The sequence below is a fragment of the Pyrgilauda ruficollis genome, unplaced genomic scaffold, assembly GCF_017590135.1.
Source record: "Pyrgilauda ruficollis isolate IOZ18807 unplaced genomic scaffold, ASM1759013v1 scaffold49, whole genome shotgun sequence".
Classification (NCBI taxonomy): Eukaryota; Metazoa; Chordata; class Aves; order Passeriformes; family Passeridae; genus Pyrgilauda; species Pyrgilauda ruficollis.
In genome coordinates this window covers 3399967-3414321 of record NW_024526488.1, presented here as the reverse complement: position 1 = coordinate 3414321, position 14355 = coordinate 3399967, and positions in this window count along the sequence as shown.

The following is a 14355-nucleotide window of genomic DNA, read 5'->3' as shown; positions in this document are numbered from 1 at the left end:
ATTGATGTGCATTATATGTGAATATTCTATTTAATTCCATAACAGCAAGCTGGCTTCGGAGATTGGATGTTTTAGACTACATTTAGTCCAGCAGACTGTCAGATGGGAACATGGCATGACAATGGAGGCAATCACCATAAGTCTGCTGACTTAATATGACTTAAGTCAAATTGAGTTCCATAAAGCCTCACTTTGTAAAATGTTTTGAGGTTTCATTTAATTACATTTTAAAAATTCAGGTTTACAAGCAGGATAGCTGGTATTCAATTCCTCCTGGATTATAGTATTTTTCCAATAACAATTTATTTGATAGAGGTATTTAGAGTAGGATTGACTTTGCAACTCTAGTAAAAAAAAAAAAAGTTTAAAAATAATTACAAATTTTAAAGAATTTGTGCTGGGTATATGATTGTTTCTCAGCTGCTAATAGACCTGGGGGTCCGACTGGTTGCAGCTGCATTAAACTAAACCCATAGTTATCTCAGTGAAGGTAAAAGGGCAGCCTGAGATATTGCTGGACAGCACTTCCCTGTGTCTCAGGACAAAGGTGGGACCAGTTTGCTCTGAAGCACTTCTGTGTTTAATCCCCAGAGAAAGTAATTACTCCATGGCCCTGGTGAGGAGAGGGTGAACACATGGTTTTCCCCAAAATCTCTCTGAATTACCTTCATGCTCAGGCAAGTTCTGAGATCACACACACAAAGGATCCTTGCAGGTAGTTACCCTGGGAAAAGAGGAACAAAGGAAGTTGACTGCTGTGAGGAAAGCAGATGAAAAGCAGCATTGGAGCTAGCCTCATCCTTATGCAGTGTGTGCTGCATTGCCACATTTCCTGTCAGCTGTATGTGTGGAAAGAGGCTGGAACTGGAATCAGGCACTGTCTCAGAAACCTGGCAAGGTTTGATAAACTGTTGTCAATATTTTCTATTCATCTGGTCATTTGTTTTAGTAAACTGAATGACCTTAGATTTAGCTTTTTTTTTATTACTGATTTTGCAATTTTTGGCACATGCCTTTATTCTTTTGCAGCGCACCTTACTGTGCATATTTTGTTTGGTGTGGAAACTCAGAAAAGTTAGTGGCAAAGCCCAGGGTTCATAGGGTTCTGGAATGTTTAAATAATGTTCCAAATTATACTGGTGGAAAATGTATTCCATAAAAACTTCTAGGGCAAATTCCTTGCCAAAGAACAACTACTGGCAGATTTTCTGTGGAACAGGTTGGTTTGTACCAGGTTAGATGTACCATTTAGAAACAATGATGTATTGCATATTATCAAACAAGGGAAAGAAGATTCAAAGATAATTTAAATCTGTGTTTATTTTGCCAGGGTTTTTTGCTGTGCTTCTTTTAATTTAAAAAAAGGTATGACAGAAATTTTCTGCAGCACAGCAATTTTTGCCTGTATAGTATCATGGCTGTTTTTATTTCAGTTAAATCTGCACACATTCCTTGACTGTCATCCTACCTCAGATAGGTCAGCTGTGGTATTTTTTATTTCAAAAGCAGATTATTGTTTAATTTACTTGATAGTTATAGTTTTCAACAGCAAAAATATTTGCTTATGTAGTTAATACCAGTCTATTATACCATTAAACTCATTGGCATTTTCCTCTTGACATTTCACCATCAAACAACTATTGTTAATTATTTGCTAATGACTCGGGAAATTGTGACCCAATTTACAATGTGTTGAAAGCCTCCCCTTTGATTTTTCATAAGTAAACTACAAAACAAATCACCAGTTTTAAAAATTTCACTTATTTGTCTATTTGGCACTTTCACCAAAAGTCTTGTGTCAGGCAGTCTAGTGAGGGACATCAAAGTTGCTGGGAGTCAACAGAAGACATAAAACACCCACTCCAAGTGCAGTTCGGTTTTGTTACAGAGCAGGACAGGACCACAAGCTTTAATTTAGAGAGTGATGAATGTTAGCTCCGTTGTAATGCCTTGTAATTACAGTTCAGAGTTCCCTTTTAGGGAAGGACTTCCAGAACCTCCTGGTTTGATTAGGTGTGAATCAATGACTCTCTTTACTTTTGTGTTCAGATGATATATGATGAGTCTCCCTTCACTGTGCTGCTTTCTCGTGTTGTAAACCTCCAGTTGTTTTGTAGTGTGTGTTTGGATGTCCATTTTGCACAACACTGTTCTGTTTTGTGTGGGCAATGTTCTGAAGCTGAAAAGAATTACCCTGAAGTTCAATTATCTGTTAGCTACTGTCATTCTATCTCATGAAAAATAATCGTTAATAGCTGTCTATATTTTAACTTTGCCCAGCTAATAATATCAGGTAAGCATTCTCCAGAGGTCTATCTGCTGCTGATAATCAAGTTCCTGAATAGAATCCCATGAAGGAAGAATGTGTTTATCAGTCATGCTAAAATGTGCTTTAATTGTCATTAACCCTCTACAAAAGGGTGACTGTATTTGTATAGTGGGGGATGTGAGACCCACTGGCTCTTTCTAGCATGGTGGAAAGAAAGGCAGAAAATGTCAGCTCCAAGGGGGCAGCTCCAAGTTCTGAAGAATATGCAAACTCTTGTTATTAGACATATAGCTGAATTTTGTTGGTATTTTCTAGCACAAAGATACATCATAAGAAAGCATTTAATATTCTACTGCTTATCTAGTCTTGTTACAAAACTAGAGTATCAGCAAATATAGGAAATATTATGATGATAACATGGGTATTTGGCATTACATGTATTGTTTATGTTGTTGTGATAGGGTGGAGCAGGCATATGCCATGGATACAAAAATCACTAAGAAAGAAATCTACATACTTAAAGAGCTTAGATACCCATAGTTTCTCTTTTAGTGAATGACATTTCTCATGTTTCCACAGTAGTCCCCTGTGTGATAATCAAAAATTAATGAATGTAGCCATATTCTGTTGAAAAGAAACAGTCACTGGAAACAACACCTTTATTTCTTCAGTATCCTAAGCAGTCTTCAAAAACAATTTTTTCCCAAACTAGAGTTTCTAATTAAGAAGATGTCTTCCATTTTGGGACTATTCCTCAGTCACATGGTTATTAACACATTGTCTAAACTTGTACTGCACATGAAGATAAAGGCTGTGCCAAATAAGACCCGGGTGATAAGCCAGCTACTGTCTTTGATACCAGTAAACTCCTAAATCACTCTGTATAAAAGGCATTTAATGCATCCTGGACTGGGTGTCCCTTCCTTGCCTACCTGGGAAATTGGTGCAGAGGTGGTCCATGTCCTGGTACCCAGATATAATCCAAGGACAGCAGATTTGCAGGAGAAATCATTAGTGTGGGGCTGAGAGTGAAGAGGGAGCTGCCAAGGGAGAAGAGTGAGAAATCAGAGCAACAAGAATGAGTGTCAGGTATTAGATGGAACTTTTTGTCAGGCATAATTTGATAGGGAAAAAAATGGCAAAAAGGGAGGTGAATAGATGTAAAAGATATGCAGCATCATTCACAACTCAAGGGCTGAAACAAATGATGAAGTCACATTTCTTGTTTTACCTAAGCAATCTATTTATCACTGCCTTGTTTGTGTGTGCCTAAGAAAATACCAGTATATCATCAGCCACAATAAATGAGGTACCATAACTATGCTTTTGAATATCCTAATACAAAATTTGTGAACCAAACTTGGGGACATAATCTTAGGGACATGTTTACATCAGCTGAAGCTGTCAAAATAAACATGGCAAAAAATTTGTGTATTTTTGTGATTTGTGTTGCTCTGAGGCTATATCAAAAGTTTTGATATTTATTTAATAGCACTTGGTTGTATGATTTCCAGCTTTTCTATGAGTCTTATCTTCAAAATTCCATTTATTCAAGGGTTCTGTTTGTTGTTATCAGGCTGTTCTGTTAGAGTTTATCCTATTGCTCCCTAAAGATCAAATTTAAGCATGAGAAGAATTGCTTGCTGTTTCTGGAGGGTTAAGGTTTTATACAAAATTCTTGTAATTTGTTTGCTTTCCTATCCTTAAGTATACCACAATCTGCCTAACAGATGTGCTTAGAATGAAACAGATATAAAAGTAGGAAAATATTTGCTAGCGGTATGAGAGATTGATAAATTGAAACTTATTTGTCCACTTTTCTTACTCCCCTAAGTTCTTATTGATCACTCATAAACCACCAGACTCAGTGCTTTGAAATTCCCTTTCACTTCAATACAGCAGAGTCTTCCAGTTGAGTGTGAATCTCTCTTATACAACAAGACAAGAACAATTTACTGTAGACTCTCAAAATATACTACATTAATTAGTAAAATATACAAAATACGTATCTGGCAAAATAAGCACAATTTTGCAGTTTGTTTCCATTATTAGCCAGGAATGTCAGTGTAATGTACAGGAACTCTGAATGTTCTTAGTCTTTTGCATTTTGAAAACAATCTGATATTACCCACAGAAACAAGATGTGGACTAAATATGCATTGGCCTTGGGATTAATAATGGCAAGGCTCTGCTATCCCCATCTCCATCAGTACCCCATGCAGGAGCTCTGGATGCACCACAGCAGGCTCACCTTGCCTCCAGGATCACACCTGGCTTCCCTTGCCTTATTGTTGCCTCCCCTTGCTTGTCTACACCTGCAGAGAGGCAGATGTCTAACTCACTGTCACCTGGGGATGCCTCCTAGGGAGTGGGCATGCCATGTATGTCTTCTAAAAGGAAAGGCTCAAATACTTATATTCACCTTCCAATGTTTTTATCACTGCCTTACTTAATCCCTTTGAGGTGCATTCCCAAGGTACAATGGAGCACCCCATGTTTGTCCAGCACTCCTGTAGGCTAGTGGGTACTGCTGCACAAAACAGCAGTGCCATGAAGTTACAAGCTCAGATTTTTCAAAGCAGCCATGAGTACTGCTGGTCAGTGCATTGCACCTCTGGCTGAGGCTCAGTAGCAGTTCCATGTGTCTGCTTCCCTGGCCCCTGCCTCATCTGGCTCTGGCTTAGGGCCGCCTGCACCAAGCACAGGCCCTCCCTATCTGTCCTGCACACTAATTGTGTTATTGGCTGATGAAGCCATCCATCAGGAAAAACACAAGCTTTCTGGTTTCTGCGCAGGGAACAAACTGCTGTTCGCAAGATGTCATGCAGCTGCATTTCACAAAGTTTTCAATACACTGCTGTATGAGATCCGTGGTGTAAGAACTTGTACTTCCGAAGACAGGCAATCCTCTGCACAGTTTCTAAATTGTGTTCCAAAATGGCCAGTGATTTTGCGGAGTGTTAACATTAACATTTAATGATAGGTCAGTATTAATCTCATCAGTATATTTGATGAATTTCACTTCAACATGCTTTAGAGAGTAATTTACTAGTAATTTAAAGTAAATTTTAGCTAGTAAATAATTTGCCCCTATTTGTGTTACAAAAATAAAAAAGCAAACCACATCACTCGAGTACTATATCGCAAATAATATTACTGCTTCAGAAAGCCTTCTACTTTTTAGTTCCCTTCCTGGTTTTTCTGCTAGTTACCTTTCAGCTCCAGGAATAAAAGATGATGAATTAATTAGTGCAAATCTATGATAATTATTGTCAGATGAAATAAACATAAAATACAAATGGGTTATAACTAATCAATAATTATGTACTGTGCTGAATCTTCAATATGCAGGGCATGTCTAAATAGCGTCATTATAAGGAAAATCAAATTATTGCACAGCTGTGTTGATTATGGAGCACCATTATAACTTTCATCCTCTTCATTTGGTTCCTGCTTAAGTCATGCTTCTGTGCCCACTTCGTAATACTAGAAAATGTCTCTCTCTTCTGTGCATTGATTTATAGTTAATATTGAGGCATAAAATTTCCTATTATTGTGGCTTTCTCAAGGTCTTTCACAGGTATTACACAGACAGGCTCCAAATTCTTTCAGGGCAATAATATGGAAGCATGAAAGCAATATGGAATATTAAAGACAAACTTAAATGGTATATATCCCCGTGTTTGGATTTAATCTGTGCCTGAAGATATTTTGACCTAAGTTATCGAATATATTGAAGTTTCATAGGAGTCAGCTGCAGCCAGCTCATTCTGAGCTACTCAGATTTACCTTCATGGAATATGGAACAGGTAAAATTATTTATGACCTGTTCAGTCCCCTGCTCTTGCTTTGGATTGAATCACAGAATCACAGAATGAACCAGACTGGAAAAGACCTTTGAGATCATCAAGTCCAACCTATGACCTAACTGAACACCTCATCAACTAAGCCATGGCCCTGAGTGCCATGTTCAGTCTTTTTCTAAATGACCATGACTCCTCCACCTCCCTGGGCAGGTGATTCCATTGCCCAATCACTCTTCAGTGAAGGATTTCTTTCTGACATTTAACCTAAACTTCCCTTGGCACAGCTTTAAGTCTATGTCCCCTGGTTCTGTCAGTGGTTACATGGGAGAAGAGACTGACCCCTACCTGACTACAGCCACCTTTCAGGAGATTGTAGAGAGTGGTAAGGTCACCCTGAGTCTCTTTTTTTTCCAGGCTGAACACCCCCAGCTCCCTCAGTTGTTCCTCACAGGGTTTGTGTTCCCAGCCCCTCACCCCTCATTGCCTCCTCTGGATGTGTTTGAGCATCTCAACGTCCTTCCCAAACGGAGGGCCCAGAACTGGACACAGCACTCAAGGTGTGGCCTCACCAGTGCTGAGTACAGGGGAAGGATGATTTCCCTGCTCCTGCTGGCTGTGCTGTTCCCGATCCAGGCCAGGTCCATTGGCCTTCTTGGCCACCAGGGCACACTGCTGGCTCATGTTCAGGTGGCTGTTGACCAGTACCCCCAGGTCCCTTTCTGCCTGGGCACTGTCCAGCCACTCTGTCCCCAGCCTGTAGCGCTGCAGGGGCTTGTTGTGGCCCAACTGCAGGACTTGGCACTTGATCTTGTTAAACTTCATGTTATTGGACTCAGCCCATCTATCCAGCCTGTCCAGGTCCCTTTGCAGAGCCTCGTAACCTCCATCAGATTGACACTTGCTCCCAACATGGTGTCATCTGCAAATTTACTGATGGTGGACTCAATCCCCTTGTCCAGGTCATTAATGAAGATATTAAACAGGACAGGCCCCAGCACAGAGCCCTGAGGGACAGCACTGGTGCCTGGCTGCCAGCTGGATGCAGCACTGCTCACCTCCCCTCTCTGGGCCGGCCATCCAGCCAGTTCTGAACCCAGCACAGAGTGCTCCTGTCCAAGCTGTGGGCTGCCAGCTTTCCCAGGAGTGTGCTGTGGGAGACAGTGCCAAAGGCCCTGCTGAAGTCCAAATGGACATCCACAGCCTTTCCTGCATCCACCTGGTATGTCACCTGGTCATAAAATGAGATCAGGTTGGTGAAGCATGACCTACCCCTCCTAAACCCATCCTGGTTAAGTCTAATACCCCGACAATCCCATAGTTGCCATGTAATGACACCCAAGATGATCTGTTCCACAATCTTGCTGGGCACTGAGGTCCGGCTGACTGGCCTGTAGTTTTCAGGATCCTCTTTCTCACACTTTTTGTGAATGGGTGTCATGTTGGCCATTTTCTGATCATCTGGGACCTCCCCACTGAGCCAGAAGTGATAGTAAATGATGTAAGCTCACCTGCCAGCTCCCTCATCACTCTGGGGTGGATCCCATCAGGTCCAATAGATCTGTGAGCATCTAAGGAGCTCAGCAGGTCTCTGACTGCTTCCTCCTGGATAAGGGGGGGGGGGGGGGGGGGGCTGATACTGCTGCCTGACACCATCTACCAGCCCAGGAGGACAGTTGTCCTGAGGACAACCTTTCTTTCTGTTGACAACTGAGGCAAAGAAGGTGTTAAGCACCATAGCAATAATAGAACTCTGAAGACCAGGAGAAATTTCAGTGTTCAAATACCTTTACTATTTGACATGTCAACACAAGAAATAACATTATTCTTCTAGGCATTTCTTTTAAGTTACCATGAATGAATTAAGTTATCTCTGGGGTTTAAAGAATAATTATACTATAGAATCCCAAATGATCTTATTTATTCCCAAGAGCTCACCTCTGAAAAAGAAAGTTAGTACTATCTGTGGAGTAACATCAAGTGCTGAGAGACCAGTAAAATCACCAGTTTGGCTTCCATTCTGCTCAGCACATTTGCTGTGGACATGGTAACCCTAACTTGCCTTAAAAATAGTGGCTAAGGTGGTAGTTATTTACCCAATGGGTGATTTTTCATACAACTTAATGAATGAGGACTTTTTCTACTGTGTATCCACTCGTAAGCTTCACTGTCTCTGACCAGAATTGCAGGGTAACAATATTAGGAAACAGCACGTTAGTAAAGACCTTTACACAAACTTTAGAATTGCTATTGACAAATATTGCTAACACTTTGCAGACACAAAAGTATTCTCTCACTATTTTCAAGTGTTAGAAAAAGGAAAACTACAAGTCCAAATCTTGATTTTTGCTCTTGGGTAAAATGTTTGTAGAGAACCTCCCTGCTTGGCTAATACTGTAATGTAAATTCTACCTCTTCCCCTTGGTGTTATCCTGCTGCTTTGTAGTGAATGAAACTGTTGAGGCTGATGTTATTGATCTGGCTCTTCTATAATCAAAATACCTCAGGAGTGTGATTGAGGAAAACCCTCTGCTGTAAAAGTTGAACATTGAATTTTCTTCCAGGGCAAATTTTTGTTTTATTTTTAAAAGGTATCCAGTGGGAGCAAGTATGGAGACTGGGAACAGATTAATCTATGGAGAGCTCCAACAACCAAGGCTGCCCATTTTTGCTGTATTATATCCACTAACTTTTGCTTGGAATTCTCTTGTCCTCTTCTGGCATTTTCATCTAGATTTTGGTTGGGACTTTCTGACTTTGTGTGTTTTTCTTGTTTAATGTTGTGCTCCTCTGGCTGTCTGGAGCCAACCTTCAGTGCATATCTGGAGTGAGGTTCAAGCCTCAGTTGTGGATGTTTGGTCAGATGCCTTCATGAGCCCATGAAAAGCGAGTGGTGTGTCGGTTTTGACTTGAACCCAATGCACAGTTGCTGTGAGTGACTTGAGTGTGTGCAGAGTCCTGAGCTGGCAGTGACTTCCTAGTATCCCCGTCTCGTTCTGCGTGTCTCAGGGTCCCCTTTGTGGCTCCTTACATGTCCATCCCGTGTCCCTTATCTTGTGTTCATTCTCTCCTCTGAGGTATCAGATATCAAACATTTTCCCACCAGCGAGAGCCTTAGAAAAATGCTGGCAGGGACGTTGATTCAGCCCTTTTCTGCTGTTTTGAAAATGAAGGAACTATTCTATCTCAGCAATTAATTGTGTAAATAATTAATTTTACCATAGAACAGCTTACATTAATATCCTATCATGTTCTATTACGTTCAAGATTGAGAGAAATTATTTGGTGATGTTCTTCTGAAAATAACCGTTTTTATGGATTTAAGAAACATCAGTTGAAAATCTGAGATGACTGGCAGGCAACAGCTGGCACTGTTAGGAAGAACTCTTTGGTCCTGAATGGACCAGATGCCAGAAAGTGCCTCTGTGTGAGCATAACTCTGTGCCATAAGCCTTTTATCTCAAAAGAGACTGAGTATCTTTTCCAATCTCATTTACCAAATTGCTGAAGAATTCCCTTCAAGCATTCTTTCAGAGTTTGGGCCTTAAATTGTACTAGGATGCCAGAGTTGTTTTAAGTCTTTGTGTCTTCACAGAAGTGTTTGCTTTTGCCATGTTACACTAGAGACATATATACTATATTACATTAGAGACATATATTATATAATATAGACAATATATTATATTGGTCATTGACAAAAACCAAACACCTCTGATAAAATCAGATTATGATTGTTTTGGACAGAGGAATCAGAAGAGGTTAAAGATCAGCAGTTATAAATATTTTATTGAACTAAATTCCTCTACTTTAATTGAAGCAGTAATTGTATTTATAATAAATTAGACATATATATACATTATTTGAATTTATTAATTTTAACTATTTGACTAATTTATTCCAAGTAAACCCAAATATACTTAAAGGGAAGTACCAACTTTCACATTAAATTCAATTACCTTAATTAATAATAGTTTTACTTAAGAGTGCACAACAAACCTCTATAGGTTACAAGACACAAATATCCAACCAGGGATTCTAACCCCAGTCAGTGGGGTTAGAGCTGAGGCTACATGTTTTAGTCTCTATCGCAGACACCTTTTTTGTAATCCTCTAAATGCCTTTTTGTGCTTAGTATTTGTGTCACATTTATTGTGGAATTCAAAACTATTATTAGAGGAACTTAATGTATCTTAGATAAGATACAGATACTCAAGAATGACCAGTGTTTCTTCAAAAAAATTCTTTTTAACTGAAATTGCAACATTATTCTGTTTTCTGTAGTCCTGACCGAATTGTATTGCCAAACATCCATTGGAAACCAGTCTGTTTTCTAACAGAAGAGGCTGCCCAGGGAAATGGCTGAGTCACCAGCATACGCTTTCCTAAATTTCCGAATATCTTACCTACCCATAGGGCTGTATCTCTTATCCTTTTATGTTTACAGTGCTGTTTTGACATATAATCCATTTTTCTTTTTATGTCTTATTCATCTTGAGAAATAAGGTCTCTGAAAAGGCTCTTCTTTCACTCCTGTGTTTCTCACCCTTTAGTCTCACCTGGGAGGAGCCCTGGAGGAGCTGGTTTTGTAGCATGTTCCAAGTGGTATCATTTCTGATGGAGGAATCTGTTCAGAACTCAGTGCTTCATTTCAGCCATTCTGCTATGAATTCATGCTTGTAAAAGCATGGATTTTCTGCTGGCTTGCAGGCTGAAATTTTCATATCCTCTCCAGTGCAAACCTAAGGGATGTCATTAAAGCTTTGTCTGAATGATTAGTTATCCCGCTGCAGAGCTCAAGGCCTGCAGACCACATCCTCAGCCAGGATACAGTGGCATAGCTGTATTTGAAGTCAATGAAGCTGTGACATTACACATCAGGTGGGAATCTCTCCTGTGAGATTTAACTATTGTGTGTCTCTTCCTGCCTTGTTAGTTTCTCTCATGGAGTGGGAAGCAGAACCATTGGAAGTGGTAATTTTATACTCTGAGTAAGATATTACCCGCTGTGAGTTGGGTTATTTTGTTAAAGGAAGAGAAGAAGATAAACATGGCCCAAAGTGCTTCTGTTCCCTTAGGAATTCATCCAGTGTACAGATGTGCTGCAATAAGGCTGTATTGGTCAGGCATGTCACATACAGGACCACACAGAATTAACTAGGTTGGAAAAGACCTTTAAGACCATCTAGTCCAACCTATGACCTAACACCTCCTCATCAACTAAACCATGGCACTGAGTGCCACGTCCAGTGTTTTTTCAAACACCACCAGGAACAGTGACTCCTCCACCTCCCTGGGCAGACGATTCCATTGCCCAATCACTCTTTCAGTGAAGGATTTCTTTCTAACACCTAGCCTAAACTTCCCCTGGCATGGCTTAAGACTGTCTCCTTTTTCTGTCAGGGGTTACCTGGGAAAAGAGACCGACCCCCACCTGACTACAGCCACTTTTCAGGGAGTTGTAGAGAGTGATAAGGTCACCCTGAGTCTCTTTTTTTTCCAGGCTGAACACCCCCAGCTCCCTCAGTTGTTCCTCACAGGGCTTGTGTTCCAAGCCCCTCAGCCTTGTTGCCCTCCTCTGGATGTGTTTGGGCATCTCAATGTCCTTCTTAAACTGAGGGGCCCAGAATTGGAGACATGCTTTATAATTTATAATGATTTTCCCAGGCACAGACTGAGATGACAGCTAAGTTTCTATCTCTAATCCTTCTCATTAATATTGGCTGTGCAAATTTGACAAGGTTATTTTTCTTTTCTTTTAATCCATTTAGTTTTGATATCAGTGTCCATGTTAATTTGTGTCTAAGAGTAGCAGGTATGGATGTCCTTGGGAATGGGAGAACTCCAGGTTTTTTGTGATGCCTGGGTGACCCTCCTTTGATTTGCTAAGTTCATCCTCTGTACTACCTTCTAAAAAATACATTTACATCTTTCTTCTCTCCGTATGATTGTGCACAGGGCTAAAACTGATGTAAGAAAGTCCTGCAGCTTTCAATGTAGTGCTTCTGGCTCAGGAAATTTGCAAGAGGTGTTTCACTGTGTGATATTTGTAGATGTTCAGAGTTTGCCAGCCACCTTACTTCCCTGTATTAGAGCCAGGGAGAAGAAAATAAGTATGAAGGAAGGGCATACAATGCAAAGTAATACATACTTTCTGGTCTTCCCATTTCTTTCTAGCAATGATTAAAAACATTGTTACACAGCTTTTAGTTGAGTTGCTCTGGCTTCACAATGAAAGGCAGACATTTTGTCATGCAACAGAAAAAGATTGTTCAGGGAACTTACATTTACTAAAAACATTAAGAGTACAACTTAGATTTCTATAGGTCAATTTTGTGGTTTGGCACTGGCCAAACACCAGGCACTCATGAAAGTCATTTGCTCAACCTCTCTTTTGCTCAGCTGAGCAGAGGAGAGGGGAAAAAAATAATGAAGGGCTTATAAGTTGAGATAAGGATTGAGAGAAAATATTCTAAGGGCAAAGCAGGTTCAAATTTAAAGGTATAAAGTAACTTTATCTTGAGTAGAATTAGAGGAGGATAATGAGAAGTAAATTAAACCTTTAAAACACCTTTTCCCCCAGCCCCCCCCTCCTTCCCACTGACAGCTCGGGCAGACAGGGCATAGGGGTTTTGGTCAGTTCCTCATTTGAGATTTCCTTCTGTTCTCTCAGGGAGAGGAGTCTTTTCTTTGTTATGCTGTGGGGTCTCCCCAATGGGCAAACACTTATCCCAAAACTGTTGTGGCGTGGGTCACTCGTTCATGGGGCGCAGTCTTTTAAGGATAGGCTTCTCTAGTTTGGGAGCAAGGGCTTTTTCTCTCTATCTCTGGAAGCAAAGGCCCTCTCTTTGTCTAGTTGGGTCTTCCACTGCACTACAGCTTTCTCTTACACCCACCTGCTCCACTTTTGCCGTGGGCTGCAAGTGGATCTCTGCATCTCCTGTGGACTTCAGGCATTCCAAAGGGACAGTTTGTTTCACCACGGTCCTCACCACAGCCTGCAGAGGAGTCTCGGCTCTGATGCTTGAAGCACCTTCTCCCCTATTTATTTCCCACTGATCTTGGTGTCACCGTGTTGTTTTCCCTCACATGTCCTCACTTCCACCTCTTCTCTGAGTAGAAGAAAAACTGCTGCTTGTAGGTACCATTGTCAACAAGTTCCACTGATTCAAAGATTGTTATAAGATCTCGCAGTGCCAAGAAGTTGATCTTGTCTAGGTTGATCTTGTCTAGATCTTGCCGGGGAGTTGCTCGCCGTGTTTTCACTGCTGGCCATGCAGCCCCATTGCCATTGTGCAGGCAGTGGTGGCTGCTGTGGCTCTGTTTAAGGCCTCTCTGTCACCGGGAGGAGCAGCTGCCACCCCTGCCCTTCTGCCTGCAGCACGGCTGGCTGGGGGTGGCCAGGCAGGCAGGGCTCGTGTGGGCTGCCCCGAGACGGCGTTGGCTGTGGTGCATCACTGCATACCCACTGGGAATGGCATCTGGTGGCAGTGCCTCACCAGGCCTGGAAAAAAATTGTGTGGGTGCAATTCTGATTATTTTTTTTCTTCAATATTTAATCACAGAGGCATTACCAGCCTCTCTAACTGGGCCAGCAGCATGTCCATCTCCAATATCCATCTCCAGAGCCATCAGAGATTGACTCTCTGTGGGACATGGTGGAAGCTTCTAGTAGCTTGTCACAGAAGCTACCCCTGTGGTTATTCCCCCACTACCGAAAAGCCAGGCTGTATCAAATCAATGCAGTCCACCTTTCTGAAAGCAGCATAGATTTTGTTACCACTTCATATAATAAATAAGCTCGAGTATGTTGCAGAGATGTCTGTTAGTTATATTGGATCTAGAAATATGTCTGAGTAGAAATTCCTAAACTGGAGAGGAAGACATTACCTAGCAGAAAATATAATGAAGTAGAACTTCTCAAACATAACTTCCTGGCTTCTACTGCCTGGACCAAATAAATCTGCGCCCTAGATCAAGGGAGAAGACAACTGTGCAGACCCATGATCTTGGTGTGATCTGATGCACCACAGTGTCAGTGCAGGAGTAATGCTGCACAAAACATTGCTAATGGGGGATAAAGATAAGCATAGAAAAATACTTAAAAATGGTGATGTAATTTTTTTTGGTGATTTTACTTTTGTGTTTGTATGCAAGAAATATATGGTAAAGAAAAAGCGAGACCATTATAACTTGTATTTTGATCTATTTTAACACACACAAAAATCTACATTACTTATTCAGGTGCATATAACACTCAGAATAGGTGATTGTAAACCAAGCCAA